General features: G+C 45.5%; 22 non-coding genes across 22 annotated transcripts; 9 read left to right on the forward strand and 13 right to left on the reverse strand.

Annotated features, from left to right (window-relative positions):
• Nucleotides 1-28: 28 nt before the first annotated feature.
• Nucleotides 29-102, forward strand: TRNAN-GUU (transfer RNA asparagine (anticodon GUU)). Its single transcript has one exon. It is a non-coding gene; the product is annotated as a tRNA-Asn (tRNA).
• Nucleotides 103-719: 617 nt separating this feature from the next.
• Nucleotides 720-792, reverse strand: TRNAA-CGC (transfer RNA alanine (anticodon CGC)). The gene has a single exon. It is a non-coding gene; the product is annotated as a tRNA-Ala (tRNA).
• A 601-nt stretch (nucleotides 793-1,393) lies between these two features.
• Nucleotides 1,394-1,466, reverse strand: TRNAA-UGC (transfer RNA alanine (anticodon UGC)). Its single transcript has one exon. It is a non-coding gene; the product is annotated as a tRNA-Ala (tRNA).
• A 676-nt stretch (nucleotides 1,467-2,142) lies between these two features.
• TRNAN-GUU (transfer RNA asparagine (anticodon GUU)) lies at nucleotides 2,143-2,216 on the forward strand. The gene has a single exon. It is a non-coding gene; the product is annotated as a tRNA-Asn (tRNA).
• A 617-nt stretch (nucleotides 2,217-2,833) lies between these two features.
• Nucleotides 2,834-2,906, reverse strand: TRNAA-CGC (transfer RNA alanine (anticodon CGC)). The gene has a single exon. It is a non-coding gene; the product is annotated as a tRNA-Ala (tRNA).
• A 601-nt stretch (nucleotides 2,907-3,507) lies between these two features.
• Nucleotides 3,508-3,580, reverse strand: TRNAA-UGC (transfer RNA alanine (anticodon UGC)). Its single transcript has one exon. It is a non-coding gene; the product is annotated as a tRNA-Ala (tRNA).
• Nucleotides 3,581-4,256: 676 nt separating this feature from the next.
• On the forward strand, nucleotides 4,257-4,330 carry TRNAN-GUU (transfer RNA asparagine (anticodon GUU)). The gene has a single exon. It is a non-coding gene; the product is annotated as a tRNA-Asn (tRNA).
• A 617-nt stretch (nucleotides 4,331-4,947) lies between these two features.
• On the reverse strand, nucleotides 4,948-5,020 carry TRNAA-CGC (transfer RNA alanine (anticodon CGC)). Its single transcript has one exon. It is a non-coding gene; the product is annotated as a tRNA-Ala (tRNA).
• Nucleotides 5,021-6,370: 1,350 nt separating this feature from the next.
• Nucleotides 6,371-6,444, forward strand: TRNAN-GUU (transfer RNA asparagine (anticodon GUU)). The gene has a single exon. It is a non-coding gene; the product is annotated as a tRNA-Asn (tRNA).
• Nucleotides 6,445-7,061: 617 nt separating this feature from the next.
• TRNAA-CGC (transfer RNA alanine (anticodon CGC)) lies at nucleotides 7,062-7,134 on the reverse strand. Its single transcript has one exon. It is a non-coding gene; the product is annotated as a tRNA-Ala (tRNA).
• A 600-nt stretch (nucleotides 7,135-7,734) lies between these two features.
• Nucleotides 7,735-7,807, reverse strand: TRNAA-UGC (transfer RNA alanine (anticodon UGC)). Its single transcript has one exon. It is a non-coding gene; the product is annotated as a tRNA-Ala (tRNA).
• A 676-nt stretch (nucleotides 7,808-8,483) lies between these two features.
• On the forward strand, nucleotides 8,484-8,557 carry TRNAN-GUU (transfer RNA asparagine (anticodon GUU)). The gene has a single exon. It is a non-coding gene; the product is annotated as a tRNA-Asn (tRNA).
• A 617-nt stretch (nucleotides 8,558-9,174) lies between these two features.
• Nucleotides 9,175-9,247, reverse strand: TRNAA-CGC (transfer RNA alanine (anticodon CGC)). The gene has a single exon. It is a non-coding gene; the product is annotated as a tRNA-Ala (tRNA).
• A 600-nt stretch (nucleotides 9,248-9,847) lies between these two features.
• On the reverse strand, nucleotides 9,848-9,920 carry TRNAA-UGC (transfer RNA alanine (anticodon UGC)). Its single transcript has one exon. It is a non-coding gene; the product is annotated as a tRNA-Ala (tRNA).
• Nucleotides 9,921-10,596: 676 nt separating this feature from the next.
• On the forward strand, nucleotides 10,597-10,670 carry TRNAN-GUU (transfer RNA asparagine (anticodon GUU)). Its single transcript has one exon. It is a non-coding gene; the product is annotated as a tRNA-Asn (tRNA).
• Nucleotides 10,671-11,287: 617 nt separating this feature from the next.
• Nucleotides 11,288-11,360, reverse strand: TRNAA-CGC (transfer RNA alanine (anticodon CGC)). Its single transcript has one exon. It is a non-coding gene; the product is annotated as a tRNA-Ala (tRNA).
• Nucleotides 11,361-12,710: 1,350 nt separating this feature from the next.
• TRNAN-GUU (transfer RNA asparagine (anticodon GUU)) lies at nucleotides 12,711-12,784 on the forward strand. The gene has a single exon. It is a non-coding gene; the product is annotated as a tRNA-Asn (tRNA).
• Nucleotides 12,785-13,401: 617 nt separating this feature from the next.
• On the reverse strand, nucleotides 13,402-13,474 carry TRNAA-CGC (transfer RNA alanine (anticodon CGC)). The gene has a single exon. It is a non-coding gene; the product is annotated as a tRNA-Ala (tRNA).
• Nucleotides 13,475-14,074: 600 nt separating this feature from the next.
• Nucleotides 14,075-14,147, reverse strand: TRNAA-UGC (transfer RNA alanine (anticodon UGC)). Its single transcript has one exon. It is a non-coding gene; the product is annotated as a tRNA-Ala (tRNA).
• Nucleotides 14,148-14,823: 676 nt separating this feature from the next.
• Nucleotides 14,824-14,897, forward strand: TRNAN-GUU (transfer RNA asparagine (anticodon GUU)). The gene has a single exon. It is a non-coding gene; the product is annotated as a tRNA-Asn (tRNA).
• A 617-nt stretch (nucleotides 14,898-15,514) lies between these two features.
• Nucleotides 15,515-15,587, reverse strand: TRNAA-CGC (transfer RNA alanine (anticodon CGC)). The gene has a single exon. It is a non-coding gene; the product is annotated as a tRNA-Ala (tRNA).
• A 1,349-nt stretch (nucleotides 15,588-16,936) lies between these two features.
• Nucleotides 16,937-17,010, forward strand: TRNAN-GUU (transfer RNA asparagine (anticodon GUU)). The gene has a single exon. It is a non-coding gene; the product is annotated as a tRNA-Asn (tRNA).
• The last annotated feature ends 343 nt before the right edge of the window (nucleotides 17,011-17,353 follow it).

Here is a 17,353-nt window from a genome sequence, read left to right on the forward strand (position 1 = left end):
GAGAGTTCCTGTAGAAAGATCTGTTTGCGTCTCTGTGGCGCAATTGGTTAGCGCGTTCGGCTGTTAACCGAAAGGATGGTGGTTCAAGCCCACCCAGGGACGATGGTCTTTTTTGCTTAAGTAGCAGCCTATGTACGAGTGAAGAAGGTTCCACGTCGTCTTTCAATTGCTCTCCCGACAAATAACTCTGTTGCTCGCTGCCTACGTTTTGAACTCCCGAGTTAGAATGGAGGATACTTTTGGAAAAGAGCTCTTTGTATGTGGACGGAAGCAGCTTAGCTGGGCTGTGTTTATTCAGGGGCGATGGTCTCTTTGGCTCGAGTAGCATTCTAGGGGTGTAAAAGGTTCCACGTTAGCTTTCGGCTGAGCTGCTCTCCCAACAAAAAACTCTCTGTTGCTTTGTGCTTACGTTTTGAACTCCTCAGGTACAACGGAGGAGACCCTTCTAGAAGAGCTGTTTGTAGGTGGACAGAGGGAGCATAGCTGGGCTGTGTTTACTAGCAGGATGAGCCCTCCGATAGAACGCGCAAACATCCTTCGAGCTGGAATTGAACCAGCAACCGAAGGATTTGCTCATTTACATCTACAGTCTTTGGCTCTACCAGCTGAGCTATTGAAGGCTTGTCTTGGCCTTTGTTGAAAGCCTCCTAGTTTTAGCTGTTGGAGTTTTGAGCATGAGGTGAAAAGGCAATCACTGCTACCATGTGAAAAATAACTCTTGGAGAATGCGGGCATCGATCCCGCTGCCTCTCACATGCGAAGCGAGCGCTCTACCACTTGAGCTAATTCCCCTGGCGGGACAGTTGTGCCTTTAGTTTCTTGCCACACTTCATAGGGATTTTCTTATCATGTCAGGTGAGAAGCTGCATTGTTATATGGTATTTTTTTTCTGTAAGAATAGCTTTTTTTTTTTTTTTTTTTTTTTTTTAAGTGTGAGTTCCATGTTGCCATAGTAGAAGATCATCGGAGGACTTTACAAGGTGAAGGGTGGCTTCCAAATACATGCACGCCTCTTCCAAGCAAAGCCTTTACATATCTACGGAGAAGACAAAAAACTCTCTGTTGATTTGTGCTTACGTTTTGATCTCCTCACTCCTCAGGTACAACGGAGGAGACCTTTCTAGAAGAGCTGTTTGTAGGTGGACGGAACGAGCATAGCTGGGCTGTGTTTACCAGCCGGATGAACCTTCCGATAGAATGCGCAAAACTCCTTCGAGCCGGAATTGAACCAGCGACCTAAGGATTGCTAACTTTCTTCTACAGTCTTCGGCTCTACCAGCTGAGCTATCGAAGGCTTGTTTTGTCCTTGATCGAAAGCCTCCTAGTTTTAGCTGTTGGAGTTTTGAGCATGAGGTAAAAAGACAATCACTGCTACCATGTGAAAAATAACTCTTGGAGAATGCGGGCATCGATCCCGCTGCCTCTCGCATGCAAAGCGAGCGCTCTGCCACTTGAGCTAATCCCCCTGGCATGACAGGTCTGCCTTTAGCTTCTTGCCACACTTCACGGTGATTTTCTCATCATGTCAGGTGAGAAGCTGCAATGCTATATGGCAATTTTTATGTAAGAATAGCTTGCTTTTTTTTTTACAGTGTGAGTTCCATTTTACCATAGTAGAAGATCATCGGAGGAGTTTAAAAGGTGAAGGGTGGCTTACAAATACATGCACACCTCTTCCAAGCAAACCCTTTACATATCTACGAAGAACCGAGGGGTAAGCAATAAAAAACCCCTTAATAGTTTGGAGACGAAAGTTGCAATGTAGCACAATATCAGTCTTATCGAAGAAATATAATGATGACCTGTATAAAAAGAATCAACTAGCAGAGGATGGTTTCGATCCATCGACCTCTGGGTTATGGGCCCAGCACGCTTCCGCTGCGCCACTCTGCTGCCGGTGGTCTGTTCGTTGAGAAGGTCTATTTATCGACTGACTTTTCAAAAGTGGCTAAAATGTATTTGGTCTTTGTGATGGAATCCATCAGCAGGAGCTTATTGTCGGCGCCTCGAGTCCTCCTGAGCATCAGCAATTGTCTCTTTGTTTTTGCTGATTTCTTTTTGTCATATTATGTTAAAAAGTTGATCTGAGAAACCTGTGCCTGGCCTGCCTGGCTGAGAGTTCCTGTAGAAAGATCTGTTTGCGTCTCTGTGGCGCAATTGGTTAGCGCGTTCGGCTGTTAACCGAAAGGATGGTGGTTCAAGCCCACCCAGGGACGATGGTCTTTTTTGCTTAAGTAGCAGCCTATGTACGAGTGAAGAAGGTTCCACGTCGTCTTTCAATTGCTCTCCCGACAAATAACTCTGTTGCTCGCTGCCTACGTTTTGAACTCCCGAGTTAGAATGGAGGATACTTTTGGAAAAGAGCTCTTTGTATGTGGACGGAAGCAGCTTAGCTGGGCTGTGTTTATTCAGGGGCGATGGTCTCTTTGGCTCGAGTAGCATTCTAGGGGTGTAAAAGGTTCCACGTTAGCTTTCGGCTGAGCTGCTCTCCCAACAAAAAACTCTCTGTTGCTTTGTGCTTACGTTTTGAACTCCTCAGGTACAACGGAGGAGACCCTTCTAGAAGAGCTGTTTGTAGGTGGACAGAGGGAGCATAGCTGGGCTGTGTTTACTAGCAGGATGAGCCCTCCGATAGAACGCGCAAACATCCTTCGAGCTGGAATTGAACCAGCAACCGAAGGATTTGCTCATTTACATCTACAGTCTTTGGCTCTACCAGCTGAGCTATTGAAGGCTTGTCTTGGCCTTGGTTGAAAGCCTCCTAGTTTTAGCTGTTGGAGTTTTGAGCATGAGGTGAAAAGGCAATCACTGCTACCATGTGAAAAATAACTCTTGGAGAATGCGGGCATCGATCCCGCTGCCTCTCACATGCGAAGCGAGCGCTCTACCACTTGAGCTAATTCCCCTGGCGGGACAGTTGTGCCTTTAGTTTCTTGCCACACTTCATAGGGATTTTCTTATCATGTCAGGTGAGAAGCTGCATTGTTATATGGTATTTTTTTTCTGTAAGAATAGCTTTTTTTTTTTTTTTTTTTTTTTTTTAAGTGTGAGTTCCATGTTGCCATAGTAGAAGATCATCGGAGGACTTTACAAGGTGAAGGGTGGCTTCCAAATACATGCACGCCTCTTCCAAGCAAAGCCTTTACATATCTACGGAGAAGACAAAAAACTCTCTGTTGATTTGTGCTTACGTTTTGATCTCCTCACTCCTCAGGTACAACGGAGGAGACCTTTCTAGAAGAGCTGTTTGTAGGTGGACGGAACGAGCATAGCTGGGCTGTGTTTACCAGCCGGATGAACCTTCCGATAGAATGCGCAAAACTCCTTCGAGCCGGAATTGAACCAGCGACCTAAGGATTGCTAACTTTCTTCTACAGTCTTCGGCTCTACCAGCTGAGCTATCGAAGGCTTGTTTTGTCCTTGATCGAAAGCCTCCTAGTTTTAGCTGTTGGAGTTTTGAGCATGAGGTAAAAAGACAATCACTGCTACCATGTGAAAAATAACTCTTGGAGAATGCGGGCATCGATCCCGCTGCCTCTCGCATGCAAAGCGAGCGCTCTGCCACTTGAGCTAATCCCCCTGGCATGACAGGTCTGCCTTTAGTTTCTTGCCACACTTCACGGTGATTTTCTCATCATGTCAGGTGAGAAGCTGCAATGCTATATGGCAATTTTTATGTAAGAATAGCTTGCTTTTTTTTTTACAGTGTGAGTTCCATTTTACCATAGTAGAAGATCATCGGAGGAGTTTAAAAGGTGAAGGGTGGCTTACAAATACATGCACACCTCTTCCAAGCAAACCCTTTACATATCTACGAAGAACCGAGGGGTAAGCAATAAAAAACCCCTTAATAGTTTGGAGACGAAAGTTGCAATGTAGCACAATATCAGTCTTATCGAAGAAATATAATGATGACCTGTATAAAAAGAATCAACTAGCAGAGGATGGTTTCGATCCATCGACCTCTGGGTTATGGGCCCAGCACGCTTCCGCTGCGCCACTCTGCTGCCGGTGGTCTGTTCGTTGAGAAGGTCTATTTATCGACTGACTTTTCAAAAGTGGCTAAAATGTATTTGGTCTTTGTGATGGAATCCATCAGCAGGAGCTTATTGTCGGCGCCTCGAGTCCTCCTGAGCATCAGCAATTGTCTCTTTGTTTTTGCTGATTTCTTTTTGTCATATTATGTTAAAAAGTTGATCTGAGAAACCTGTGCCTGGCCTGCCTGGCTGAGAGTTCCTGTAGAAAGATCTGTTTGCGTCTCTGTGGCGCAATTGGTTAGCGCGTTCGGCTGTTAACCGAAAGGATGGTGGTTCAAGCCCACCCAGGGACGATGGTCTTTTTTGCTTAAGTAGCAGCCTATGTACGAGTGAAGAAGGTTCCACGTCGTCTTTCAATTGCTCTCCCGACAAATAACTCTGTTGCTCGCTGCCTACGTTTTGAACTCCCGAGTTAGAATGGAGGATACTTTTGGAAAAGAGCTCTTTGTATGTGGACGGAAGCAGCTTAGCTGGGCTGTGTTTATTCAGGGGCGATGGTCTCTTTGGCTCGAGTAGCATTCTAGGGGTGTAAAAGGTTCCACGTTAGCTTTCGGCTGAGCTGCTCTCCCAACAAAAAACTCTCTGTTGCTTTGTGCTTACGTTTTGAACTCCTCAGGTACAACGGAGGAGACCCTTCTAGAAGAGCTGTTTGTAGGTGGACAGAGGGAGCATAGCTGGGCTGTGTTTACTAGCAGGATGAGCCCTCCGATAGAACGCGCAAACATCCTTCGAGCTGGAATTGAACCAGCAACCGAAGGATTTGCTCATTTACATCTACAGTCTTTGGCTCTACCAGCTGAGCTATTGAAGGCTTGTCTTGGCCTTGGTTGAAAGCCTCCTAGTTTTAGCTGTTGGAGTTTTGAGCATGAGGTGAAAAGGCAATCACTGCTACCATGTGAAAAATAACTCTTGGAGAATGCGGGCATCGATCCCGCTGCCTCTCACATGCGAAGCGAGCGCTCTACCACTTGAGCTAATTCCCCTGGCGGGACAGTTGTGCCTTTAGTTTCTTGCCACACTTCATAGGGATTTTCTTATCATGTCAGGTGAGAAGCTGCATTGTTATATGGTATTTTTTTTCTGTAAGAATAGCTTTTTTTTTTTTTTTTTTTTTTTTTTAAGTGTGAGTTCCATGTTGCCATAGTAGAAGATCATCGGAGGACTTTACAAGGTGAAGGGTGGCTTTCAAATACATGCACGCCTCTTCCAAGCAAAGCCTTTACATATCTACGGAGAAGACAAAAAACTCTCTGTTGATTTGTGCTTACGTTTTGATCTCCTCACTCCTCAGGTACAACGGAGGAGACCTTTCTAGAAGAGCTGTTTGTAGGTGGACGGAACGAGCATAGCTGGGCTGTGTTTACCAGCCGGATGAACCTTCCGATAGAATGCGCAAAACTCCTTCGAGCCGGAATTGAACCAGCGACCTAAGGATTGCTAACTTTCTTCTACAGTCTTCGGCTCTACCAGCTGAGCTATCGAAGGCTTGTTTTGTCCTTGATCGAAAGCCTCCTAGTTTTAGCTGTTGGAGTTTTGAGCATGAGGTAAAAAGACAATCACTGCTACCATGTGAAAAATAACTCTTGGAGAATGCGGGCATCAATCCCGCTGCCTCTCGCATGCAAAGCGAGCGCTCTGCCACTTGAGCTAATCCCCCTGGCATGACAGGTCTGCCTTTAGCTTCTTGCCACACTTCACGGTGATTTTCTCATCATGTCAGGTGAGAAGCTGCAATGCTATATGGCAATTTTTATGTAAGAATAGCTTGCTTTTTTTTTTACAGTGTGAGTTCCATTTTACCATAGTAGAAGATCATCGGAGGAGTTTAAAAGGTGAAGGGTGGCTTACAAATACATGCACACCTCTTCCAAGCAAACCCTTTACATATCTACGAAGAACCGAGGGGTAAGCAATAAAAAACCCCTTAATAGTTTGGAGACGAAAGTTGCAATGTAGCACAATATCAGTCTTATCGAAGAAATATAATGATGACCTGTATAAAAAGAATCAACTAGCAGAGGATGGTTTCGATCCATCGACCTCTGGGTTATGGGCCCAGCACGCTTCCGCTGCGCCACTCTGCTGCCGGTGGTCTGTTCGTTGAGAAGGTCTATTTATCGACTGACTTTTCAAAAGTGGCTAAAATGTATTTGGTCTTTGTGATGGAATCCATCAGCAGGAGCTTATTGTCGGCGCCTCGAGTCCTCCTGAGCATCAGCAATTGTCTCTTTGTTTTTGCTGATTTCTTTTTGTCATATTATGTTAAAAATTTGATCTGAGAAACCTGTGCCTGGCCTGCCTGGCTGAGAGTTCCTGTAGAAAGATCTGTTTGCGTCTCTGTGGCGCAATTGGTTAGCGCGTTCGGCTGTTAACCGAAAGGATGGTGGTTCAAGCCCACCCAGGGACGATGGTCTTTTTTGCTTAAGTAGCAGCCTATGTACGAGTGAAGAAGGTTCCACGTCGTCTTTCAATTGCTCTCCCGACAAATAACTCTGTTGCTCGCTGCCTACGTTTTGAACTCCCGAGTTAGAATGGAGGATACTTTTGGAAAAGAGCTCTTTGTATGTGGACGGAAGCAGCTTAGCTGGGCTGTGTTTATTCAGGGGCGATGGTCTCTTTGGCTCGAGTAGCATTCTAGGGGTGTAAAAGGTTCCACGTTAGCTTTCGGCTGAGCTGCTCTCCCAACAAAAAACTCTCTGTTGCTTTGTGCTTACGTTTTGAACTCCTCAGGTACAACGGAGGAGACCCTTCTAGAAGAGCTGTTTGTAGGTGGACAGAGGGAGCATAGCTGGGCTGTGTTTACTAGCAGGATGAGCCCTCCGATAGAACGCGCAAACATCCTTCGAGCTGGAATTGAACCAGCAACCGAAGGATTTGCTCATTTACATCTACAGTCTTTGGCTCTACCAGCTGAGCTATTGAAGGCTTGTCTTGGCCTTGGTTGAAAGCCTCCTAGTTTTAGCTGTTGGAGTTTTGAGCATGAGGTGAAAAGGCAATCACTGCTACCATGTGAAAAATAACTCTTGGAGAATGCGGGCATCGATCCCGCTGCCTCTCACATGCGAAGCGAGCGCTCTACCACTTGAGCTAATTCCCCTGGCGGGACAGTTGTGCCTTTAGTTTCTTGCCACACTTCATAGGGATTTTCTTATCATGTCAGGTGAGAAGCTGCATTGTTATATGGTATTTTTTTTCTGTAAGAATAGCTTTTTTTTTTTTTTTTTTTTTTTTTAAGTGTGAGTTCCATGTTGCCATAGTAGAAGATCATCGGAGGACTTTACAAGGTGAAGGGTGGCTTCCAAATACATGCACGCCTCTTCCAAGCAAAGCCTTTACATATCTACGGAGAAGACAAAAAACTCTCTGTTGATTTGTGCTTACGTTTTGATCTCCTCACTCCTCAGGTACAACGGAGGAGACCTTTCTAGAAGAGCTGTTTGTAGGTGGACGGAACGAGCATAGCTGGGCTGTGTTTACCAGCCGGATGAACCTTCCGATAGAATGCGCAAAACTCCTTCGAGCCGGAATTGAACCAGCAACCTAAGGATTGCTAACTTTCTTTTACAGTCTTCGGCTCTACCAGCTGAGCTATCGAAGGCTTGTTTTGTCCTTGATCGAAAGCCTCCTAGTTTTAGCTGTTGGAGTTTTGAGCATGAGGTAAAAAGACAGTCACTGCTACCATGTGAAAAATAACTCTTGGAGAATGCGGGCATCGATCCCGCTGCCTCTCGCATGCAAAGCGAGCGCTCTGCCACTTGAGCTAATCCCCCTGGCATGACAGGTCTGCCTTTAGCTTCTTGCCACACTTCACGGTGATTTTCTCATCATGTCAGGTGAGAAGCTGCAATGCTATATGGCAATTTTTATGTAAGAATAGCTTGCTTTTTTTTTTACAGTGTGAGTTCCATTTTACCATAGTAGAAGATCATCGGAGGAGTTTAAAAGGTGAAGGGTGGCTTACAAATACATGCACACCTCTTCCAAGCAAACCCTTTACATATCTACGAAGAACCGAGGGGTAAGCAATAAAAAACCCCTTAATAGTTTGGAGACGAAAGTTGCAATGTAGCCCAATATCAGTCTTATCGAAGAAATATAATGATGACCTGTATAAAAAGAATCAACTAGCAGAGGATGGTTTCGATCCATCGACCTCTGGGTTATGGGCCCAGCACGCTTCCGCTGCGCCACTCTGCTGCCGGTGGTCTGTTCGTTGAGAAGGTCTATTTATCGACTGACTTTTCAAAAGTGGCTAAAATGTATTTGGTCTTTGTGATGGAATCCATCAGCAGGAGCTTATTGTCGGCGCCTCGAGTCCTCCTGAGCATCAGCAATTGTCTCTTTGTTTTTGCTGATTTCTTTTTGTCATATTATGTTAAAAAGTTGATCTGAGAAACCTGTGCCTGGCCTGCCTGGCTGAGAGTTCCTGTAGAAAGATCTGTTTGCGTCTCTGTGGCGCAATTGGTTAGCGCGTTCGGCTGTTAACCGAAAGGATGGTGGTTCAAGCCCACCCAGGGACGATGGTCTTTTTTGCTTAAGTAGCAGCCTATGTACGAGTGAAGAAGGTTCCACGTCGTCTTTCAATTGCTCTCCCGACAAATAACTCTGTTGCTCGCTGCCTACGTTTTGAACTCCCGAGTTAGAATGGAGGATACTTTTGGAAAAGAGCTCTTTGTATGTGGACGGAAGCAGCTTAGCTGGGCTGTGTTTATTCAGGGGCGATGGTCTCTTTGGCTCGAGTAGCATTCTAGGGGTGTAAAAGGTTCCACGTTAGCTTTCGGCTGAGCTGCTCTCCCAACAAAAAACTCTCTGTTGCTTTGTGCTTACGTTTTGAACTCCTCAGGTACAACGGAGGAGACCCTTCTAGAAGAGCTGTTTGTAGGTGGACAGAGGGAGCATAGCTGGGCTGTGTTTACTAGCAGGATGAGCCCTCCGATAGAACGCGCAAACATCCTTCGAGCTGGAATTGAACCAGCAACCGAAGGATTTGCTCATTTACATCTACAGTCTTTGGCTCTACCAGCTGAGCTATTGAAGGCTTGTCTTGGCCTTGGTTGAAAGCCTCCTAGTTTTAGCTGTTGGAGTTTTGAGCATGAGGTGAAAAGGCAATCACTGCTACCATGTGAAAAATAACTCTTGGAGAATGCGGGCATCGATCCCGCTGCCTCTCACATGCGAAGCGAGCGCTCTACCACTTGAGCTAATTCCCCTGGCGGGACAGTTGTGCCTTTAGTTTCTTGCCACACTTCATAGGGATTTTCTTATCATGTCAGGTGAGAAGCTGCATTGTTATATGGTATTTTTTTTCTGTAAGAATAGCTTTTTTTTTTTTTTTTTTTTTTTTTAAGTGTGAGTTCCATGTTGCCATAGTAGAAGATCATCGGAGGACTTTACAAGGTGAAGGGTGGCTTCCAAATACATGCACGCCTCTTCCAAGCAAAGCCTTTACATATCTACGGAGAAGACAAAAAACTCTCTGTTGATTTGTGCTTACGTTTTGATCTCCTCACTCCTCAGGTACAACGGAGGAGACCTTTCTAGAAGAGCTGTTTGTAGGTGGACGGAACGAGCATAGCTGGGCTGTGTTTACCAGCCGGATGAACCTTCCGATAGAATGCGCAAAACTCCTTCGAGCCGGAATTGAACCAGCAACCTAAGGATTGCTAACTTTCTTCTACAGTCTTCGGCTCTACCAGCTGAGCTATCGAAGGCTTGTTTTGTCCTTGATCGAAAGCCTCCTAGTTTTAGCTGTTGGAGTTTTGAGCATGAGGTAAAAAGACAATCACTGCTACCATGTGAAAAATAACTCTTGGAGAATGCGGGCATCGATCCCGCTGCCTCTCGCATGCAAAGCGAGCGCTCTGCCACTTGAGCTAATCCCCCTGGCATGACAGGTCTGCCTTTAGCTTCTTGCCACACTTCACGGTGATTTTCTCATCATGTCAGGTGAGAAGCTGCAATGCTATATGGCAATTTTTATGTAAGAATAGCTTGCTTTTTTTTTTACAGTGTGAGTTCCATTTTACCATAGTAGAAGATCATCGGAGGAGTTTAAAAGGTGAAGGGTGGCTTACAAATACATGCACACCTCTTCCAAGCAAACCCTTTACATATCTACGAAGAACCGAGGGGTAAGCAATAAAAAACCCCTTAATAGTTTGGAGACGAAAGTTGCAATGTAGCCCAATATCAGTCTTATCGAAGAAATATAATGATGACCTGTATAAAAAGAATCAACTAGCAGAGGATGGTTTCGATCCATCGACCTCTGGGTTATGGGCCCAGCACGCTTCCGCTGCGCCACTCTGCTGCCGGTGGTCTGTTCGTTGAGAAGGTCTATTTATCGACTGACTTTTCAAAAGTGGCTAAAATGTATTTGGTCTTTGTGATGGAATCCATCAGCAGGAGCTTATTGTCGGCGCCTCGAGTCCTCCTGAGCATCAGCAATTGTCTCTTTGTTTTTGCTGATTTCTTTTTGTCATATTATGTTAAAAAGTTGATCTGAGAAACCTGTGCCTGGCCTGCCTGGCTGAGAGTTCCTGTAGAAAGATCTGTTTGCGTCTCTGTGGCGCAATTGGTTAGCGCGTTCGGCTGTTAACCGAAAGGATGGTGGTTCAAGCCCACCCAGGGACGATGGTCTTTTTTGCTTAAGTAGCAGCCTATGTACGAGTGAAGAAGGTTCCACGTCGTCTTTCAATTGCTCTCCCGACAAATAACTCTGTTGCTCGCTGCCTACGTTTTGAACTCCCGAGTTAGAATGGAGGATACTTTTGGAAAAGAGCTCTTTGTATGTGGACGGAAGCAGCTTAGCTGGGCTGTGTTTATTCAGGGGCGATGGTCTCTTTGGCTCGAGTAGCATTCTAGGGGTGTAAAAGGTTCCACGTTAGCTTTCGGCTGAGCTGCTCTCCCAACAAAAAACTCTCTGTTGCTTTGTGCTTACGTTTTGAACTCCTCAGGTACAACGGAGGAGACCCTTCTAGAAGAGCTGTTTGTAGGTGGACAGAGGGAGCATAGCTGGGCTGTGTTTACTAGCAGGATGAGCCCTCCGATAGAACGCGCAAACATCCTTCGAGCTGGAATTGAACCAGCAACCGAAGGATTTGCTCATTTACATCTACAGTCTTTGGCTCTACCAGCTGAGCTATTGAAGGCTTGTCTTGGCCTTGGTTGAAAGCCTCCTAGTTTTAGCTGTTGGAGTTTTGAGCATGAGGTGAAAAGGCAATCACTGCTACCATGTGAAAAATAACTCTTGGAGAATGCGGGCATCGATCCCGCTGCCTCTCACATGCGAAGCGAGCGCTCTACCACTTGAGCTAATTCCCCTGGCGGGACAGTTGTGCCTTTAGTTTCTTGCCACACTTCATAGGGATTTTCTTATCATGTCAGGTGAGAAGCTGCATTGTTATATGGTATTTTTTTTCTGTAAGAATAGCTTTTTTTTTTTTTTTTTTTTTTTTTTAAGTGTGAGTTCCATGTTGCCATAGTAGAAGATCATCGGAGGACTTTACAAGGTGAAGGGTGGCTTCCAAATACATGCACGCCTCTTCCAAGCAAAGCCTTTACATATCTACGGAGAAGACAAAAAACTCTCTGTTGATTTGTGCTTACGTTTTGATCTCCTCACTCCTCAGGTACAACGGAGGAGACCTTTCTAGAAGAGCTGTTTGTAGGTGGACGGAACGAGCATAGCTGGGCTGTGTTTACCAGCCGGATGAACCTTCCGATAGAATGCGCAAAACTCCTTCGAGCCGGAATTGAACCAGCGACCTAAGGATTGCTAACTTTCTTCTACAGTCTTCGGCTCTACCAGCTGAGCTATCGAAGGCTTGTTTTGTCCTTGATCGAAAGCCTCCTAGTTTTAGCTGTTGGAGTTTTGAGCATGAGGTAAAAAGACAATCACTGCTACCATGTGAAAAATAACTCTTGGAGAATGCGGGCATCAATCCCGCTGCCTCTCGCATGCAAAGCGAGCGCTCTACCACTTGAGCTAATCCCCCTGGCATGACAGGTCTGCCTTTAGTTTCTTGCCACACTTCACGGTGATTTTCTCATCATGTCAGGTGAGAAGCTGCAATGCTATATGGCAATTTTTATGTAAGAATAGCTTGCTTTTTTTTTTACAGTGTGAGTTCCATTTTACCATAGTAGAAGATCATCGGAGGAGTTTAAAAGGTGAAGGGTGGCTTACAAATACATGCACACCTCTTCCAAGCAAACCCTTTACATATCTACGAAGAACCGAGGGGTAAGCAATAAAAAACCCCTTAATAGTTTGGAGACGAAAGTTGCAATGTAGCACAATATCAGTCTTATCGAAGAAATATAATGATGACCTGTATAAAAAGAATCAACTAGCAGAGGATGGTTTCGATCCATCGACCTCTGGGTTATGGGCCCAGCACGCTTCCGCTGCGCCACTCTGCTGCCGGTGGTCTGTTCGTTGAGAAGGTCTATTTATCGACTGACTTTTCAAAAGTGGCTAAAATGTATTTGGTCTTTGTGATGGAATCCATCAGCAGGAGCTTATTGTCGGCGCCTCGAGTCCTCCTGAGCATCAGCAATTGTCTCTTTGTTTTTGCTGATTTCTTTTTGTCATATTATGTTAAAAAGTTGATCTGAGAAACCTGTGCCTGGCCTGCCTGGCTGAGAGTTCCTGTAGAAAGATCTGTTTGCGTCTCTGTGGCGCAATTGGTTAGCGCGTTCGGCTGTTAACCGAAAGGATGGTGGTTCAAGCCCACCCAGGGACGATGGTCTTTTTTGCTTAAGTAGCAGCCTATGTACGAGTGAAGAAGGTTCCACGTCGTCTTTCAATTGCTCTCCCGACAAATAACTCTGTTGCTCGCTGCCTACGTTTTGAACTCCCGAGTTAGAATGGAGGATACTTTTGGAAAAGAGCTCTTTGTATGTGGACGGAAGCAGCTTAGCTGGGCTGTGTTTATTCAGGGGCGATGGTCTCTTTGGCTCGAGTAGCATTCTAGGGGTGTAAAAGGTTCCACGTTAGCTTTCGGCTGAGCTGCTCTCCCAACAAAAAACTCTCTGTTGCTTTGTGCTTACGTTTTGAACTCCTCAGGTACAACGGAGGAGACCCTTCTAGAAGAGCTGTTTGTAGGTGGACAGAGGGAGCATAGCTGGGCTGTGTTTACTAGCAGGATGAGCCCTCCGCTAGAACGCGCAAACATCCTTCGAGCTGGAATTGAACCAGCAACCCAAGGATTTGCTCATTTACATCTACAGTCTTTGGCTCTACCAGCTGAGCTATTGAAGGCTTGCCTTGGCCTTGGTTGAAAGCCTCCTAGTTTTAGCTGTTGGAGTTTTGAGCATGAGGTGAAAAGGCAATCACTGCTACCATGTGAAAAATAACTCTTGGAGAATGCGGGCATCGATCCCGCTGCCTCTCACATGCGAAGCGAGCGCTCTACCACTTGAGCTAATTCCCCTGGCGGGACAGTTGTGCCTTTAGTTTCTTGCCACACTTCATAGGGATTTTCTTATCATGTCAGGTGAGAAGCTGCATTGTTATATGGTATTTTTTTTCTGTAAGAATAGCTTTTTTTTTTTTTTTTTTTTTTTTTAAGTGTGAGTTCCATGTTGCCATAGTAGAAGATCATCGGAGGACTTTACAAGGTGAAGGGTGGCTTCCAAATACATGCACGCCTCTTCCAAGCAAAGCCTTTACATATCTACGGAGAAGACAAAAAACTCTCTGTTGATTTGTGCTTACGTTTTGATCTCCTCACTCCTCAGGTACAACGGAGGAGACCTTTCTAGAAGAGCTGTTTGTAGGTGGACGGAACGAGCATAGCTGGGCTGTGTTTACCAGCCGGATGAACCTTCCGATAGAATGCGCAAAACTCCTTCGAGCCGGAATTGAACCAGCGACCTAAGGATTGCTAACTTTCTTCTACAGTCTTCGGCTCTACCAGCTGAGCTATCGAAGGCTTGTTTTGTCTTTGATCGAAAGCCTCCTAGTTTTAGCTGTTGGAGTTTTGAGCATGAGGTAAAAAGACAATCACTGCTACCATGTGAAAAATAACTCTTGGAGAATGCGGGCATCGATCCCGCTGCCTCTCGCATGCAAAGCGAGCGCTCTGCCACTTGAGCTAATCCCCCTGGCATGACAGGTCTGCCTTTAGCTTCTTGCCACACTTCACGGTGATTTTCTCATCATGTCAGGTGAGAAGCTGCAATGCTATATGGCAATTTTTATGTAAGAATAGCTTGCTTTTTTTTTTACAGTGTGAGTTCCATTTTACCATAGTAGAAGATCATCGGAGGAGTTTAAAAGGTGAAGGGTGGCTTACAAATACATGCACACCTCTTCCAAGCAAACCCTTTACATATCTACGAAGAACCGAGGGGTAAGCAATAAAAAACCCCTTAATAGTTTGGAGACGAAAGTTGCAATGTAGCACAATATCAGTCTTATCGAAGAAATATAATGATGACCTGTATAAAAAGAATCAACTAGCAGAGGATGGTTTCGATCCATCGACCTCTGGGTTATGGGCCCAGCACGCTTCCGCTGCGCCACTCTGCTGCCGGTGGTCTGTTCGTTGAGAAGGTCTATTTATCGACTGACTTTTCAAAAGTGGCTAAAATGTATTTGGTCTTTGTGATGGAATCCATCAGCAGGAGCTTATTGTCGGCGCCTCGAGTCCTCCTGAGCATCAGCAATTGTCTCTTTGTTTTTGCTGATTTCTTTTTGTCATATTATGTTAAAAAGTTGATCTGAGAAACCTGTGCCTGGCCTGCCTGGCTGAGAGTTCCTGTAGAAAGATCTGTTTGCGTCTCTGTGGCGCAATTGGTTAGCGCGTTCGGCTGTTAACCGAAAGGATGGTGGTTCAAGCCCACCCAGGGACGATGGTCTTTTTTGCTTAAGTAGCAGCCTATGTACGAGTGAAGAAGGTTCCACGTCGTCTTTCAATTGCTCTCCCGACAAATAACTCTGTTGCTCGCTGCCTACGTTTTGAACTCCCGAGTTAGAATGGAGGATACTTTTGGAAAAGAGCTCTTTGTATGTGGACGGAAGCAGCTTAGCTGGGCTGTGTTTATTCAGGGGCGATGGTCTCTTTGGCTCGAGTAGCATTCTAGGGGTGTAAAAGGTTCCACGTTAGCTTTCGGCTGAGCTGCTCTCCCAACAAAAAACTCTCTGTTGCTTTGTGCTTACGTTTTGAACTCCTCAGGTACAACGGAGGAGACCCTTCTAGAAGAGCTGTTTGTAGGTGGACAGAGGGAGCATAGCTGGGCTGTGTTTACTAGCAGGATGAGCCCTCCGATAGAACGCGCAAACATCCTTCGAGCTGGAATTGAACCAGCAACCGAAGGATTTGCTCATTTACATCTACAGTCTTTGGCTCTACCAGCTGAGCTATTGAAGGCTTGTCTTGGCCTTGGTTGAAAGCCTCCTAGTTTTAGCTGTTGGAGTTTTGAGCATGAGGTGAAAAGGCAATCACTGCTACCATGTGAAAAATAACTCTTGGAGAATGCGGGCATCGATCCCGCTGCCTCTCACATGCGAAGCGAGCGCTCTACCACTTGAGCTAATTCCCCTGGCGGGACAGTTGTGCCTTTAGTTTCTTGCCACACTTCATAGGGATTTTCTTATCATGTCAGGTGAGAAGCTGCATTGTTATATGGTATTTTTTTTCTGTAAGAATAGCTTTTTTTTTTTTTTTTTTTTTTTTTAAGTGTGAGTTCCATGTTGCCATAGTAGAAGATCATCGGAGGACTTTACAAGGTGAAGGGTGGCTTCCAAATACATGCACGCCTCTTCCAAGCAAAGCCTTTACATATCTACGGAGAAGACAAAAAACTCTCTGTTGATTTGTGCTTACGTTTTGATCTCCTCACTCCTCAGGTACAACGGAGGAGACCTTTCTAGAAGAGCTGTTTGTAGGTGGACGGAACGAGCATAGCTGGGCTGTGTTTACCAGCCGGATGAACCTTCCGATAGAATGCGCAAAACTCCTTCGAGCCGGAATTGAACCAGCGACCTAAGGATTGCTAACTTTCTTCTACAGTCTTCGGCTCTACCAGCTGAGCTATCGAAGGCTTGTTTTGTCCTTGATCGAAAGCCTCCTAGTTTTAGCTGTTGGAGTTTTGAGCATGAGGTAAAAAGACAATCACTGCTACCATGTGAAAAATAACTCTTGGAGAATGCGGGCATCAATCCCGCTGCCTCTCGCATGCAAAGCGAGCGCTCTACCACTTGAGCTAATCCCCCTGGCATGACAGGTCTGCCTTTAGTTTCTTGCCACACTTCACGGTGATTTTCTCATCATGTCAGGTGAGAAGCTGCAATGCTATATGGCAATTTTTATGTAAGAATAGCTTGCTTTTTTTTTTACAGTGTGAGTTCCATTTTACCATAGTAGAAGATCATCGGAGGAGTTTAAAAGGTGAAGGGTGGCTTACAAATACATGCACACCTCTTCCAAGCAAACCCTTTACATATCTACGAAGAACCGAGGGGTAAGCAATAAAAAACCCCTTAATAGTTTGGAGACGAAAGTTGCAATGTAGCACAATATCAGTCTTATCGAAGAAATATAATGATGACCTGTATAAAAAGAATCAACTAGCAGAGGATGGTTTCGATCCATCGACCTCTGGGTTATGGGCCCAGCACGCTTCCGCTGCGCCACTCTGCTGCCGGTGGTCTGTTCGTTGAGAAGGTCTATTTATCGACTGACTTTTCAAAAGTGGCTAAAATGTATTTGGTCTTTGTGATGGAATCCATCAGCAGGAGCTTATTGTCGGCGCCTCGAGTCCTCCTGAGCATCAGCAATTGTCTCTTTGTTTTTGCTGATTTCTTTTTGTCATATTATGTTAAAAAGTTGATCTGAGAAACCTGTGCCTGGCCTGCCTGGCTGAGAGTTCCTGTAGAAAGATCTGTTTGCGTCTCTGTGGCGCAATTGGTTAGCGCGTTCGGCTGTTAACCGAAAGGATGGTGGTTCAAGCCCACCCAGGGACGATGGTCTTTTTTGCTTAAGTAGCAGCCTATGTACGAGTGAAGAAGGTTCCACGTCGTCTTTCAATTGCTCTCCCGACAAATAACTCTGTTGCTCGCTGCCTACGTTTTGAACTCCCGAGTTAGAATGGAGGATACTTTTGGAAAAGAGCTCTTTGTATGTGGACGGAAGCAGCTTAGCTGGGCTGTGTTTATTCAGGGGCGATGGTCTCTTTGGCTCGAGTAGCATTCTAGGGGTGTAAAAGGTTCCACGTTAGCTTTCGGCTGAGCTGCTCTCCCAACAAAAAACTCTCTGTTGCTTTGTGCTTACGTTTTGAACTCCTCAGGTACAACGGAGGAGACCCTT

This window comes from Anomaloglossus baeobatrachus, chromosome 3 (genome assembly GCF_048569485.1).
Source record: "Anomaloglossus baeobatrachus isolate aAnoBae1 chromosome 3, aAnoBae1.hap1, whole genome shotgun sequence".
Classification (NCBI taxonomy): Eukaryota; Metazoa; Chordata; class Amphibia; order Anura; family Aromobatidae; genus Anomaloglossus; species Anomaloglossus baeobatrachus.